The sequence below is a fragment of the Hyperolius riggenbachi genome, chromosome 3, assembly GCF_040937935.1.
Source record: "Hyperolius riggenbachi isolate aHypRig1 chromosome 3, aHypRig1.pri, whole genome shotgun sequence".
In the NCBI taxonomy this organism is placed as follows: Eukaryota; Metazoa; Chordata; class Amphibia; order Anura; family Hyperoliidae; genus Hyperolius; species Hyperolius riggenbachi.
Window position 1 is genome coordinate 201,253,394 of NC_090648.1, and position 14,218 is coordinate 201,267,611.

The 14,218-nt window shown below is 43.9% G+C and overlaps 1 protein-coding gene across 17 annotated transcripts in view; it reads left to right on the forward strand.

Annotated features, from left to right (window-relative positions):
• Positions 1-14,218, forward strand: part of TJP1 (tight junction protein 1) — a 622,292-nt gene that overhangs the window by 431,960 nt on the left and 176,114 nt on the right. The window lies entirely within an intron of this gene.

Below are 14,218 nucleotides of genomic sequence, written 5' to 3' on the forward strand. Positions count from 1 at the left end.
CCGCCGCCCTACGCCTTTTAGTTTTCGCTATTTTCGCGATTGAAATTGCCACGGCCGCGATTTCAATCGCGAAAATAGATACAACTAAAAGGCGTAGGGTGACGATTTAGGTGTCGCCAGAAAGAGGAGAAAGAGATCTTTAAAATGATATCCATCTTTCCATAGTTACTTGTATTACACAGGGCGACTTGTTCCTAAAGTCAGCAGCTCCATTCTGCTGAATGGAGCTGCTGACACTGGGGAAAGTGTCGTCCTGTGTAATACAAGTAACTATGGAAAGATGGATATCATTTTAAAGATCTCTTTCTCCTCTTTCTGGCGACACCTAAATCGTCACCCTACGCCTTTTAGTTTTATCTATTTTCGCGATTGAATTCGCGGCCACGGCAATTTCAATCGCGAAAATAGCGAAAACTAAAAGGCGTAGGGCGGCGGTTTATATATCATTGGGAAGAGGAGAAAGAGAGCTTTAAAATGATATGCATCTTCCCATAGTTTCTGCACTGCTCGGAGTCCCTTTAATTTTTGACAAATGTGCAAATTCTGTTTTACGCATATCCAAATTTGCAAAAGTGGAACCAGAACTGCAAATTGTGGTAATTGTCAAATAAATATTGTTAGGTGATAAAGGACCATTGATGAAAGTATGCATGTCCACATGAACTTTAAACATTCACAGTCTGTCACACTCTACAGCGTTGCAAATAATCTTCTTGCAGTTTGTTCAAAATGTTGTGTGTCACATTGTTTGCAGTTGCCATTATTCGGCAATCATTTGTCCATAAAGACCTTCATCCAGCTTATGTTCTTATCTTTAGAATATTAGTGGGATAAGTGGTGCCACCTTTGTGACCATAACTGAAGTGATGGGTCTCCAAGGCATTAAGGAAGGCAGGACACTTAGTGAGGAATTGATTGCATAATAAATGTAAAGAATACGTTGTAAAAACTGAGCTCTTAATAATGTGTTTTCCATACTGTAGAAAATCCAAGTGTATAGCTTAAACTGTCTTTTGTTTACATATCAGAGCACTCTTACTGTCCACGACTTATTGCAGCTAGCCCCACTTACGTGTATCGGGGCTCACTATGGGCAGCCGCTGTGTTTCAGTGTGTCTTAAATGATCATCATACATGGCATATATGGGCATGGCCCGAGATGCCAATAACTTGGGGAAGGGGGAACATGGCAGCTTTTATGCCAGGAGAAATTCCAATGAAAGAAAGGGTGCTTAGTTCCCTTTAAGGTTGTTTCCTGACTCTCCTGTTGATCCTGTGTCTCTAATACTTTTAACCACAGACTCTCAACAAGCATGCAGATCAGGTGCTCTGACTGAAGTCAGACTGCAATAGCTGCATGCATGTTTCAGGTGTGTGATTCAGCCACTACTACAACCAAGGAGATCAGCAGGACTGCCAGGCAACCGGTATTGTTTAAAAGGAAACACCCAAATCCCTCTCAGTTAAGGTTCCTTTTAATGCGCCCAAAAGTGCTGAAATTGCTGATACTATGTTTTGTTTAGCAGCACTGAACATGCTGATTCCAAAAACTTTATGCGTGACACCAAGTCCAAAGTCCAGCGGGGCCAAATCTGTCTGCTTCCCTAAAAGTCCATTGGAAGCTATTGATTCGTTTTCAGTGCAGCAGCAGATTTCCTGCAGATTTGATCAATTCTGCCAAAAATCAGAAAATCTCTCCATTTGTTTAAATCGAACCTTAACACTGTTACATTATTTCCAAATGCAGGTAAATGGCGTCTGTTCACCTAAGCATGTTGGTTATGTTGCTTTCTGTTTATGTATTTAATGATCTCATACTCTGGACAGCTTCCATATTACACAGCAGTTGAAGCCTGGCTATCCCTACCTGAAGCCATTCTAACTTTTAACCTCTTACCTTTCATCTATAAAATGAAGTCACAAAGCCCTCACATTGTGACTCTTATGTTCATCCGTCTTGTGCATTAAAAAAAAAACCCGTACTGTTTAATACATCAGAAGGGTGAATACACTGTACAGCGTGTGTGGATGAACTGCAGTCTCTTCACACCTGGGGCCTTCTTTAAAGGCCATCCACCTAAAACTGATATTTCAGGATGACTCATCTGTCATTTTCCTATGCATCTAGGGGCTCTGCAGGTGAGATTTCCTCAGCAACACTCTGACGGCTGCCCCTCCCACCCAGCAAGGTCACTGCAAGTGTCTGTGCCTCAGGACTCTCCGCATAGTCACTTATTTAATATTATGCACATCCCTAGTCATGTGGCGTAAGTGTAACAGCTTACACCTGGCTGTGCAGGCATAGTATTTATATTTCTTGTCTACAAATACCTGGAGATACAGCTAGTGCCCTTCTCAAAAACTTGGCAGATATATGTCATATGTTTTCCACAGCTGTTCATAGTGAACAGTGACAAGGGAAGGATGACGAGCCATCCCTAAGCAAGCAAGTTATGATATTACTAATCATAACAGAAACTTCTCCCAGAGATCACATTTTTCTGGAAGCTGCCTGGTAGCTTATACAGGGCAGTACATGTTTATTTAAAGGACAACTAAAGCAAGATACCAGTTGCCTGGCAGTCCTGCTGATCCTCTGCCTCTAATACATTTAGCCATAGACCCTGAACAAGCATGCAGCAGATCAGATGTTTCTAACATTATTGTCAAATCTGACAAGATTAGCAGCATGCTTGTTTCTGGTGTGATTCAGACACTACTGCAGCCAAATAGATCAACAGGGTTGCAAGGCAACTGGTATTGTTTAAAGGAAATAAATATGGCAGCCTTCATATTCTTCTCACTTCAGTTGTCTTTTAACAGCGCTTAGCAAAAAAAAAAAAAAAAAAAAAAAAAGAATTCCACTGGTCAAACAGTTGTCACTAATAAAACAGTGTGGCTAGTCATGAATAACTATATTTTATAGCCTTATAACATTTTATGCTTATGCCCCTTATTGGTGGTGAGCAGTAACCAATAACATTCAATGTGCGATCAGTAGCTTAGTGTAATTAGACCAATGAATGCTTTGTCCAGGTCATTAATTTGTGTTACTGGCCATCATTACCGTATGTACTGTAAAGTGTTGGCATGTAAATCCCCATGAGTTATTGATCACATACATACACAGTGTGAAAGAGCACAGTTCTGCTGTCTGTGTTCACAGGGCAGTCAGAAAGTGTTCAGATCCTTTTACTTTTTGATATGCTGCATCCACATGCTAAATCTGTTTAAATTCATTTTCTCCCTCATCATTCTTTCACAATACCTTAGCATGACAATGTGAACAGAATTTTCACACTGTACATGGAATGCAAGGAAATAGAAATATCATGTTGCCTAAGTATTCAGACCCTTTAGTCCCTACGTAAACCAGAACCTCAAGCAATGACCTCAAAATAACCGCACCAGAACAGTATAATCAAATTATAATAATATAACATCCTTTATTAGAAATTACAAACATTAAAAAATCTTTAAAACATGATGGGGAAGCAAATAAGCCCACAGTATCGGAGAACTGGCGGAATAATAAAGTGCTAGTGACAATAATGCAACCTTTCAATCATCAATACTATAACACTGACCGTGCATGACCTTACAGTGTTCCACATAGTGGCATGTTGACAAAGAAACATATATAATGTGTACAATGAAATTCCAAATGCAATATAGGAAACAGATGGACAAGTGGAAAAAGAGTGAACAACATGAAGGAAGGGGGTAGAGGATTACCCCTGAAGTGAAAAAACCAAATAGATTGCAGTGGCTGGAGACAACCGATAGTGTGCAAATAGGTATAATGCATAAGGAATAGGAAGAGTAGATCAAGATGGTGGAAAGTAAGAGCAAGTCCAAGAATCCCAGAGTGATGAATAGGTTCCTACCAGTGTAGTTCCTCCACGGGTCCCCACCGCCGCTATCGCGATTCGCCACCTATAGTGTGGCTTTTTCGAAGCTTCGAAAAAGCCACACTATAGGTGGCGAATCGCGATAGCGGCGGTGGGGACCCGTGGAGGAACTACACTGGTAGGAACCTATTCATCACTCTGGGATTCTTGGACTTGCTCTTACTTTCCACCATCTTGATCTACTCTTCCTATTCCTTATGCATTATACCTATTTGCACACTATCGGTTGTCTCCAGCCACTGCAATCTATTTGGTTTTTTCACTTCAGGGGTAATCCTCTACCCCCTTCCTTCATGTTGTTCACTCTTTTTCCACTTGTCCATCTGTTTCCTATATTGCATTTGGAATTTCATTGTACACATTATATATGTTTCTTTGTCAACATGCCACTATGTGGAACACTGTAAGGTCATGCACGGTCAGTGTTATAGTATTGATGATTGAAAGGTTGCATTATTGTCACTAGCACTTTATTATTCCGCCAGTTCTCCGATACTGTGGGCTTATTTGCTTCCCCATCATGTTTTAAAGATTTTTTAATGTTTGTAATTTCTAATAAAGGATGTTATATTATTATAATTTGATTATACTGTTCTGGTGCGGTTATTTTGAGGTCATTGCTTGAGGTTCTGGTTTACGATTTTGATTTTTTGACCGTTCTGCACACTACAGCTGTATTTAATACACCCCCACTCATATCTTGGGGTGGTATATTGATTTACTAGGGGATGGTGCTCCCCATATTGTAGCTATTCAGTTCCTTTAGTCCCTACATCGCTGAAGTGCACTTGGCAGTGAGAACAGCCTGCAGTCTTTTTGGGTATGATGTGACAATCTTCACACACCACTATTTGGGGATATTCTGCCATTGTTCTCTGTAGATCCTCTCAAGCTATATCATATTGGAAGTAAAACATTAGTAGGCAGCTATTTACAGATCTCCAGAAGGGTTCACTAGTCTTCACGTCTGGGCTCTGGCAGGGCCACTCAGGGACATTCACGATGTTGTCCAGGTGATGCTGTCCAGGCTGTGTTCTCTGCTGTGTCCTGAATGTAATCATCTCATTGGAAGGCAAACTCTTTGTCCCAGTCTGAAGTCTAGAGGGGTCTGACGCAAGTTCTAATTATGGGTTTGCCTTGACCCTGACTAGTGTCCCCGTCCCTGCTAATGAAATGCATCCCCAAAGCATGATGATTCTTTACTGTGTTTCACTTTTAGAATGTTATTGTTCATCTCCTCGGTAGTGCTTGTTTTCCTACAGACATGACGTTGAAGGAGGACTATATCGTAGGAAATAAAATGTCTTATTTTTTACAATATATATTTATAAATGACTTAGTCATTGTCAGTGTTTCCCCGATGTGAAATCTTTACTGTATCGTAGGCAATGTTCTGAAGCCAGCAGGAATAACAACTGGACTCCCAGAATGCTTTTGGAGGAGAGTTCTGCATTATAAACAGCCTAGGCCAAACATCACTAGGAGGGCGGGGCTACATACCAATTTACAGCACTATATAGATGTAGGAAGTGTTTCTTATGCTGAAATCAGGATCATTAATGTAGAAGTGGGTATTCTGAATTATTTATTACATTCTACTATACGTCACTGGCGTTCCTCTTTGAAGAGGAACTGTCGCAAAACCTTAAAATTTAAAACACATACAAATAAGAAATACATTTCTCCCAGAGTAAAATGAGCCATAAATTACTTCTCTCCTATGTTCCTGTCACTTACAATAAGAAGTAGAACTCTGTCATTACCGACAGATTTTGGACTAGCCTATCTTATCATAGGGGGATTCTCAAGGTTTTCTTTATTTTTAAAGGGACTTAGTGAATGGCAGTTGCTCTGTCCAACTGCCAAAATAGTGTGCAGCGAGCAGGAAGGCTGGGCAGCATCTTTGTACAAATCTTTTTCAGGGAATGTCTTTATAAAGAATAAAGGCCATGCTGAGAATCCCCTATAGAGAGATGGTCCAGCCCAAAACCTGTCGATTTCTACTACCTACTGTGAGTGACAGCAACAATGAAAAGTAATTTATAGCTAATTTTATTTTGAAAGAAAAGTACTTCTTATTTGTATGTGTTTTACATTTTAAGATTTTCGCGACAGTTCCTCTTTAAGGTAGTTACAAACTACAAAGTACTGAAAACCAAGCAAACTTAAAAAAAATTCTCTGATTTTGATCGTTTGCCTAGTTCACCTACTAACATCACTTAATATTAGATGAGCTCACCCACTGCAATATAATAAGATAAGGAATGACCTTTCTGCGTCACTGGTCAACTGATAAAACGGTTGAATATCGAACCAGAACAACTCATTACCTTATAGATTTTTGTTACATTCTATGTTTTAATTGAATCTAACATTTGATTTTAAAAACTGTATAAGGAAATGCCAACTTTATCAGACTAGGTAATCCTGTTATTTTAAAAGTTCTTTAGGTGCCCTTTTACACACACCAAGAGGATCTATACTGTATACTGTATATCCTAATGAATAAAATAGCTTGTTTTTACAAAATGTATCTATAACTAATTCAGTCAATGTTTTTCATCACTCCACTTTATATTCTTCCATTTATTAGAGATGCTAGCTTCTTTACTGCTGGCAAAGTGAATCACTGTGGAATGTTTTTTATATTTCCTCTGTGAAGGGAGCAGGAACATCACTTTAGCTCTCATAGTGCTCTGGGGGAGGAGGATGCATGATGACATCATAGCTTAGGCTAAACATTACTGTGGGGGTGACATCACATACCAGTATACAGCACTATTTAAAGTAGGTATAAGAAGCATTTCTAATGTGAAACCAAGATACTGTAATTAGTGTTTCCCTAAAGCTCAATTACAGTGGCCATCAGGGTCATAGTTGCCTCCCTTCCAAGAATCTCATCCGTCAGTTACTAAGTTTGATTGGACAGCAAGCTCTGGGAAGAAATTGGTTTGCTCCAGACATCTTCCTTTTTAAAATAACATAAACTATTGAGCTTTTTTACAATGCTGCATTGCTGCATAATTGTAGGCTTTGTATGCAGATCTTATTTCTTGTTTTGACAACTAGAGTGCCTGCCTTTATATACAGTATGCAGATGTGTATTTTTTTCCTAATTATGTCCAATTACTTCATCCTGCCTTTGGTGAACACCAATCATTTTGTAGAAACATATCAGTGATGTGTGATATTTCACTTTTTTGTTCCTAAAATGCTGTTCAACTGTGGCATGATAGGGTATTGGTTGGTGCTGGAGGAGGAAAAATTTGAATTGAAACAAGTTTTAGCAGAAAAATGCAGTGTATTAAAGTTGAAGGAGTATGAATACTCTCTGCAGGGCCGGATTTACTATAAGGCACTGCAGGCACGTGTCTACAGGCGCCTGATGATGAACAGGCAGCTCCCTCTCCTCCCCAAGTGCCTCCCTCCTGCCCTACCTATGCAGAGTCCCGAGTGGAGTGTAAATGAGAGGTTACCCACCCGGGTCTCTGCATTCCACTGACCAGATCTCCCTTTAGTCGGGCCACCCTAATAATTGGAGGCACCTCTAGCTACTTTATACTGAGGATAGCTCTGGCTACCTTATGCTAAGGGGCACCTGTAGCTACGTATGACAGGCAAGGAAAACTAAGGGAGAAGTGACAGCGGGGCCAGCTAGCAGACTTGTGGTGCGGTTCAGTGGGTGTTTGTAGGTTTATGGAGGGCAAAGTCTAGGGTGCCAGGACATCTGTGCCTATAGGCCCCTGTGATATAAATCCAGGCCTGATTCTCTGGATGCACCATATGCTTACCAGTGGCATGCAAATGCTGCTATCATTGTGGGTAACACTTCTCATTTTTACTAGTGGGGAGAAGATGAAACAAACAGCAAAATGATGGTTATATGTGGGTTTAGAAAACCAGTGCACTAGTGCACTATGTGATCATTACATTTTACATGTTTCCAGTATACTGCTGTCATGAATAATAGGATGCCTCAGAAAATAATGTCTTAATATATCTAATAAATACAATGACTATCCCGTTGTGACATCAATAATATATTTATTGGACATTTAATTCTCTATGTAAACTTTGACAGATGTGGAAATGTCCAAGGCAGAAAGAACTGCAATAAACTGAAATAACTACAGTATGTTCAATGTATGAAGGCGAGCTAAGAATATGAGCACATGCACAAACCAAAACCTTTTTTTAAAACAATGCTGAAGTGTGTAGTGGGCTTCTAGATGGTCCTGCAGTTTGATGGTCCAGAGGCTTACTGGATCTTTGTAGAACTTTTCTTAGTGCAGAATCCCTCTTCATCTTCTGGCCACACTTCCAGTAGACAAGCTAGATATTTGTCCAAAACCTGAGTTTGAGGAGTTAGTCTAGTTGAGGGGACCCAGGGGGAAACTTTATCAGAATCAGAATTATCTTTATTTTGCACGAGAGTTGTAAACGGAACTGATTTTGGCACAAGCATGGTCGGTGATGGTACAGTAGAAAAAAGGTGCATTTAGAATAAAGTGGACACAGTAGATATCCAGTAAGTACACACAGTGCATACTAGGGCTGCACGGTTTATCGGTTTAAAACCGAAACCGCGGTTCGTGGCAAGACGATCTCCTGATCGTCAGTACCTTCGGTTTTTCAGTTGTCTGGCCCCGCTGTGCGCGGATTGGCCAGAAGCAGTGAATATGTATGAGTGTTAATGAGCGGGGGGGGGGGGGGATCCACTCGAGCGAGCGGCCGGGCACTTACAGCTTTACCAGTCACTGGATAGCAATGGAATGACGGCAGCGGTAGGCGGAGCTGTATGCTCTGTACAGCTCCGCCTACCGCTGCCGTCATTCCATCGCTATCCAGTGATTGGTAAAGTTGCATGTGCCCAGCCGCTGTTCGAGTGGATCCGCCCCCCCCTGCTCATTAACACTCATACATATTCACTGCTTCTGGCCAGTTCATGTTGATGATCTGGTTCAGCAGCAGCTTTCATAGTGCCCGCACTGCCCAGTCCGCTATCTGTAGTACTTTATGTCTGCCTGGCCCTGCTGTGCGCGGATTGGCCAGAAGCAGTGAATATGTATGAGTGTTAATGAGCGGCCAATCCACGCACAGCGAGGCCAGGCAGACATAAGGTACTACAGATAGCGGACTGGGCAGTGCGGGCACTATGAAAGCTGCTGCTGCACCAGGTCGCCCATACACCCCCCCCCCCCCCCCCTGCTGCCCTAAAGTGCAAAAGCATGTTTTGAGAAAAATCGGGGAAAAATCGAAATTGCAATTTCTGAGAGAAAAATCGCAATTTCGATTTTTCCCTAAAATCGTGCAGCCCTAGTGCATACAGATACATACAGTAGGTGCAGTGCATACAGTAGGTACAGTGCATACAGTAGGTACAGTGCATATACATAGAATAAAGGCATAGATAGGAGGATACATAAAAGATGGACCCAGGAGAAGGACCAGGGAGGGGGGGGGGAGGGGTAATACACTGCTGTCTATGGCACTAAAAATGCTTTTGCAGCGATATATTGAATAAGATGCCCCACAGTCTATTTTGGGGAAGAGAGAGAGAGGAGAGGAAAGGAAAAGATAAAGAGAGAGAGAGAAGGAGAAAAAGAGCAGCGAAAGTGAGACCCCTTTGGATTTTGTTGTAACCTGGCTGGTTAGTGTCCGGATGGCTGGCTTTGCCACTTTGGCTGTTGAGGAGACTGGCGGCAAGTTTAGCAATGGAGGGCCTGACCTTTCCATGGGACAAAGATGGTGGGCTGGCTCCCTTGGGGACACAACAGTGATGTCAGATTCAATCAGCACAATTGCAGGGGATCCCGGATGGCAAGGAGCTCCTTTTGGCTTATGGCTGAATCAGCACAGTAGCAGGGGATCCTGGATGGCAAGGAGTTCCTGTTGGCTAACGGCTGAATCAGCACAATAGCAGGGGATCCTGAAACTGGCTGATGTCCCTACCCGAGCCAAGGTGAAGAGGTGCCTGGGCCGTAGTCGCCACCATGTGGGTGGCAGCCGCTCAGCTGACAGCCTTCCCTGCTTACTGCAATTTGGTCTTGTTTGTCACTAATTTGTAAGAAATAGGGGTACTTACGTAGTATATTGTCTGCTGAATTTGACTGCCCTTTGTCTAAAAAATATTTACTTCCCTTTGGAAACCTATATATTGTTGCAAAGCTGAGAATCTTTCATTTGCACTATGCTCTGTGAGGGTGCGATGCAGCTTTGCTGAGTTAGGGGGTGTTGAATGAGGGATGACCACTGCACCAGCACTAACCTGGAAACCCTAGTTTCCAGACGCTTCCAACCGCAACACGTCATATAGGTGCACGGAGCTAGTGAGGATGGTTGTGCATGCATTAGTGCGCACACGCATGCGCACTAGTGCTCGTGGTTGTGCATGATATGGGCAGCTTAGTGAGGAGAAGGAGGCGGAGATAGGCAGTGAGTGACATTCAAGTGGCAGAGCTTTGGGCAACAGCTGTGCCTCTTCCTGCTGAGTGGGTTGGAGATAATAAATGTAATTTGGGGGAAGGGGGGGCTCGTTTAGTTGTGGGGATAGCGTGGAACATAATGTGAGCACATGGCAATATGAATTATAACTTAAAATATGAAAATAAAATTTGCTTCATTTTCTCTTTAAGTAGTACAGTAAGACGCCATGGGCTTGATTCACAAAGCGGTGCTAAAGTCTTTAGACGCGCTAACCAGGGTGCTAAGTAGGTTAGCACCGGATTTCTCAATCAGATCGCGCGCTAACTTTGCGCGCGCAAAGTTTTACGCGCGCAAAGTTTTACACGCGCAAAGTCCCATAGGCTTTAATGGGCACTTTGCGCGGAGTGCCCTGCGCTCTGTGCAGTACGCGCGTAAAGTTTTACGCGCATAAAGTTTTGCGCGCGTAAAGTTTTATGCGCGAAAAGCTTGTTTAGACGTGCTAAGGGGGTTTTCACAGGCGTGCTAACAGTTAGCACCGCTTTGTGAATCAAGCCCCTTATGTCCAGCACAGACAGGGATTGCCTGATGCTGGATATGTGTGCTTGTCTGTTGCTTGAGAAGCAACCAGTGCTAAAATAACACTAACCTTCCCCATGCAGAGTAGAAGCAACTTACCAAACTTCCAAGAGTTGTCTTCTGCACTTCCTGCTGCTTTCCTGCGTCCTTCATGTACGACTCTCCAAGCATGCATGTGACCCGGGTCACATGACACGCCGGGATCTGTACATGGATGCAGGAAAGCCGCTGGGAGCTGCAGGAGGTGTAGAAGATGGTTCAGTAAGTCGCTTCTGTTGTGCACCACTCTAATAGCCAAAAGTTCCGTCCGCTGGAAATTTAGGCGCCCAGTAATGCAGATAGTGAAATATCACTATTTAATACCAATAAATGAAAGTGTAAAATATCAGTATTAAATACCAATATTTTACTATGGCTAAAATTAACCCTACTCTCACACAGAACCCTCCCACTCGATCCCTAACCTTAACCCCCCACCTGCCTAAACCTAATCCCCTTTCCCCCGCACGCACTACATACCTAATGCTTAAACCTAACCCCTTTTCCCCCGCACGCACAACATACCTAATGCCTAAACCTAACCCCCTTTCCCCCGCACGCACAACATACCTAATGCCTAAACCTAACCCCCCGCACACACTTCCTACTTAATGCTTAACCCCCCCCACACACACACACACTACCTACCTAATTCTTTAATCCTCCACCCCCCAATCTAATGCCTAAACTCTGTACACACTACCTACTTAATGCCTAAACCTAAAGGTGGAAAAAAACAAAACTGCAAATTCTAGGGCGCCGCTATTAAAATATTGGCTTTTTGGTGCCTGACAGAGCCAGGACAAGGTCCTCCAGCACCCAAGGCTGAGACACCATAGTGCGCCCCTCCATCCCTCCCACCCCAGCCATCGCACACTGATTGCTATTAGACTAAGAGGCGCCCCAGCCCCCCCCCTTCCCCCCCACACACAAACACCATAATCTCTAGTTATCTAGTGTGCAGTCTTTGCCATGTATCCCCTCTTCCTATTTCTCTCTGTTACAAACACAATAGGGGAATGATAGCTGAGTGAGTTGTGTGCCCCCTCCTACACTGCGCCCTGAGGCTGGAGCCTCTCTCGCCTCTGCCCTGGTGCCTGATATATAGCGGGCGCTGTACCAGCACCCATTATTAATTGAGCATCCAAATTTCCGCTCCGGGCCCAAATACCGATAAAATGCATTGGCGCCTATGGTTGCGCCCAATTATTCCTCTTGCCACATGCAACCAAATTTCTTGCTTCGCCCTCAGGCATGCTGGTTAACTGAGACTTCCGTATAAAGGGGCTTTTACTGTACCACATATTAACTAGAAATGGTAAGATGGTGCTATTTACATTAGTTGGTACAGCTGCCATGGCTGCTGTATGAATGCAGTCTGGCTATTCTGTTCCTTGTACTGCAATATAAAGTTGATGCAGCACAGGTTGGGGTCACACTATTCATTATCTCCCGTCCAGTGGCGTAGATAAGGAGTTATGGGCCCCGATGCATGTTTTACATGCCCCCCTCCCCCAAGCACTATATACATAGCCAGGGGCGTCTCACCCACCAGGCAAGTATAGGCGGTTGCCTGGGGCGCCATGAGGTGGTGAGGCGCCATGAGGTGGTGAGGCGCATTCCCCCGCCGCTGCTACTGTGACCATGTTTTTTTTTTTTTTTATATTATATTACCTCCCGACTCAGTCCCCGGTGCTCGGCACGCTACCATGTGCTCAGCAGTGTCTCCACCTCCACTTCTCCCCAGCCAATAGAGCAATCAATACTGCTCTTCTCTGCCAGGCTCCTTCTTTAAAGCCGTACCCCTTCTTCTCAGTAGCCACACAGGTAAAGTGTTTACCTCATGTGGCCCAGCCTTTAACTCCGCCCCACGCCAGTCAAACCAGGAGCCAGCGGCCAGCCAGCTTATGCCTCCGACAGTCTGACCCCCACCTGTGTCACTGGCTGCACACAGACACTGGAGGGAGACAGCCAGGGGACAGATGCAGTCACAGAGAGAAGAATGTGATGTGTCTGTGTTGGAGCCCCGCCCCCGCACAAGACAGCAACACAGCCCGGGAGAAGGGAAGTTTCTGCTCCAGAGTAGTGATGGGAATTCTGGCTCTTTTCAGAGAATCGGCTCTTCTGAATCGGCTCCCATTAAAGAGCCGGCTCTTACGGCTCTGAATCGGCTCTTCATTAAATATCACTAAACACCACTCAGAATCGGAGTAAAAGCCCCGCCCCCATCTCCATGACAATTCCAGACTGCTTCTCTGACTGGGGCAATCCCTCCTTCTACTGCTCTGCTCCGCCCCATACACTCCTACAAGCTGCAAGAGGAGGACTACATCTCCCAACATGCCTCAGCGCCCTTTATTGCAGAGCTCTGTGGGGCGGCTGAGGCATCAGCTCTTTCAAAACTGAGAACCGGCTCTTGTCGTTCGCAGCAAAGAGCCGGCTCGTTCGCGAACGACCCATCACTACTCCGAGAGATGATAAGCTGCATGCACAGGCAGAAGAAAGGTATGCAGGCAGGCTGCTAAGAACACTTCCTGTCCTGTGTGCAGACTCCCAGTACTGTTATAACTGCTAGAATGTGCCCTGCTCTTTTGATACTAGAGTTTTCTTTGAAAGCTGGTTAGGCTGTAGGCTGGTAAAGCTGTAAACCTGTGCTTTAGTGCTGTGCTGTCTCTCCCTCTCCCCTCTCTGTTCCTCTGCCCCCTCTTCCATCTTATGATGTCTCTACCCCTCTCTGTTCCTCTGCACTCTCTTCCATCTTATGCTGTCTCTCCCTCTCCCCTCTGTTTCTCTACACCCTCTTCCATCTTATGCTGTCTATCCCTCCCCCTCTCTGTTCCTCTACCCCCCTCTTACATCTTATGCTGCCTCTCCCTCTCTACTCTTTCCCTCTGCTCGGATTACATGTATTTTCTGGTGAAACGCCTCCACATTACGATTATTTTCTGACAACGCTGCCCCATTACGATTATTTTCTGGTGAAACGCTGCTGCCCTATGATTAATTTCTGGTGAAATGCTGCTGCAATAAGTGTATTTTCTGGTGAAACGCTGCCACATTACGAATATTTTCCGGTGAACTGCTGCTGCAATAAGTGTATTTTCTGGTGAAACGCTGCCACCTTACGAATATTTTCCGGTGAACTGATGCTGCAATAAGTGTATTTTCTGGTGAAACACTGCCACATTACGATTATTTTCTGGTGAATTATGATTCTGAATTACGATAATTACTATTATTTTCTGATGAAACACTGCCGCATTATG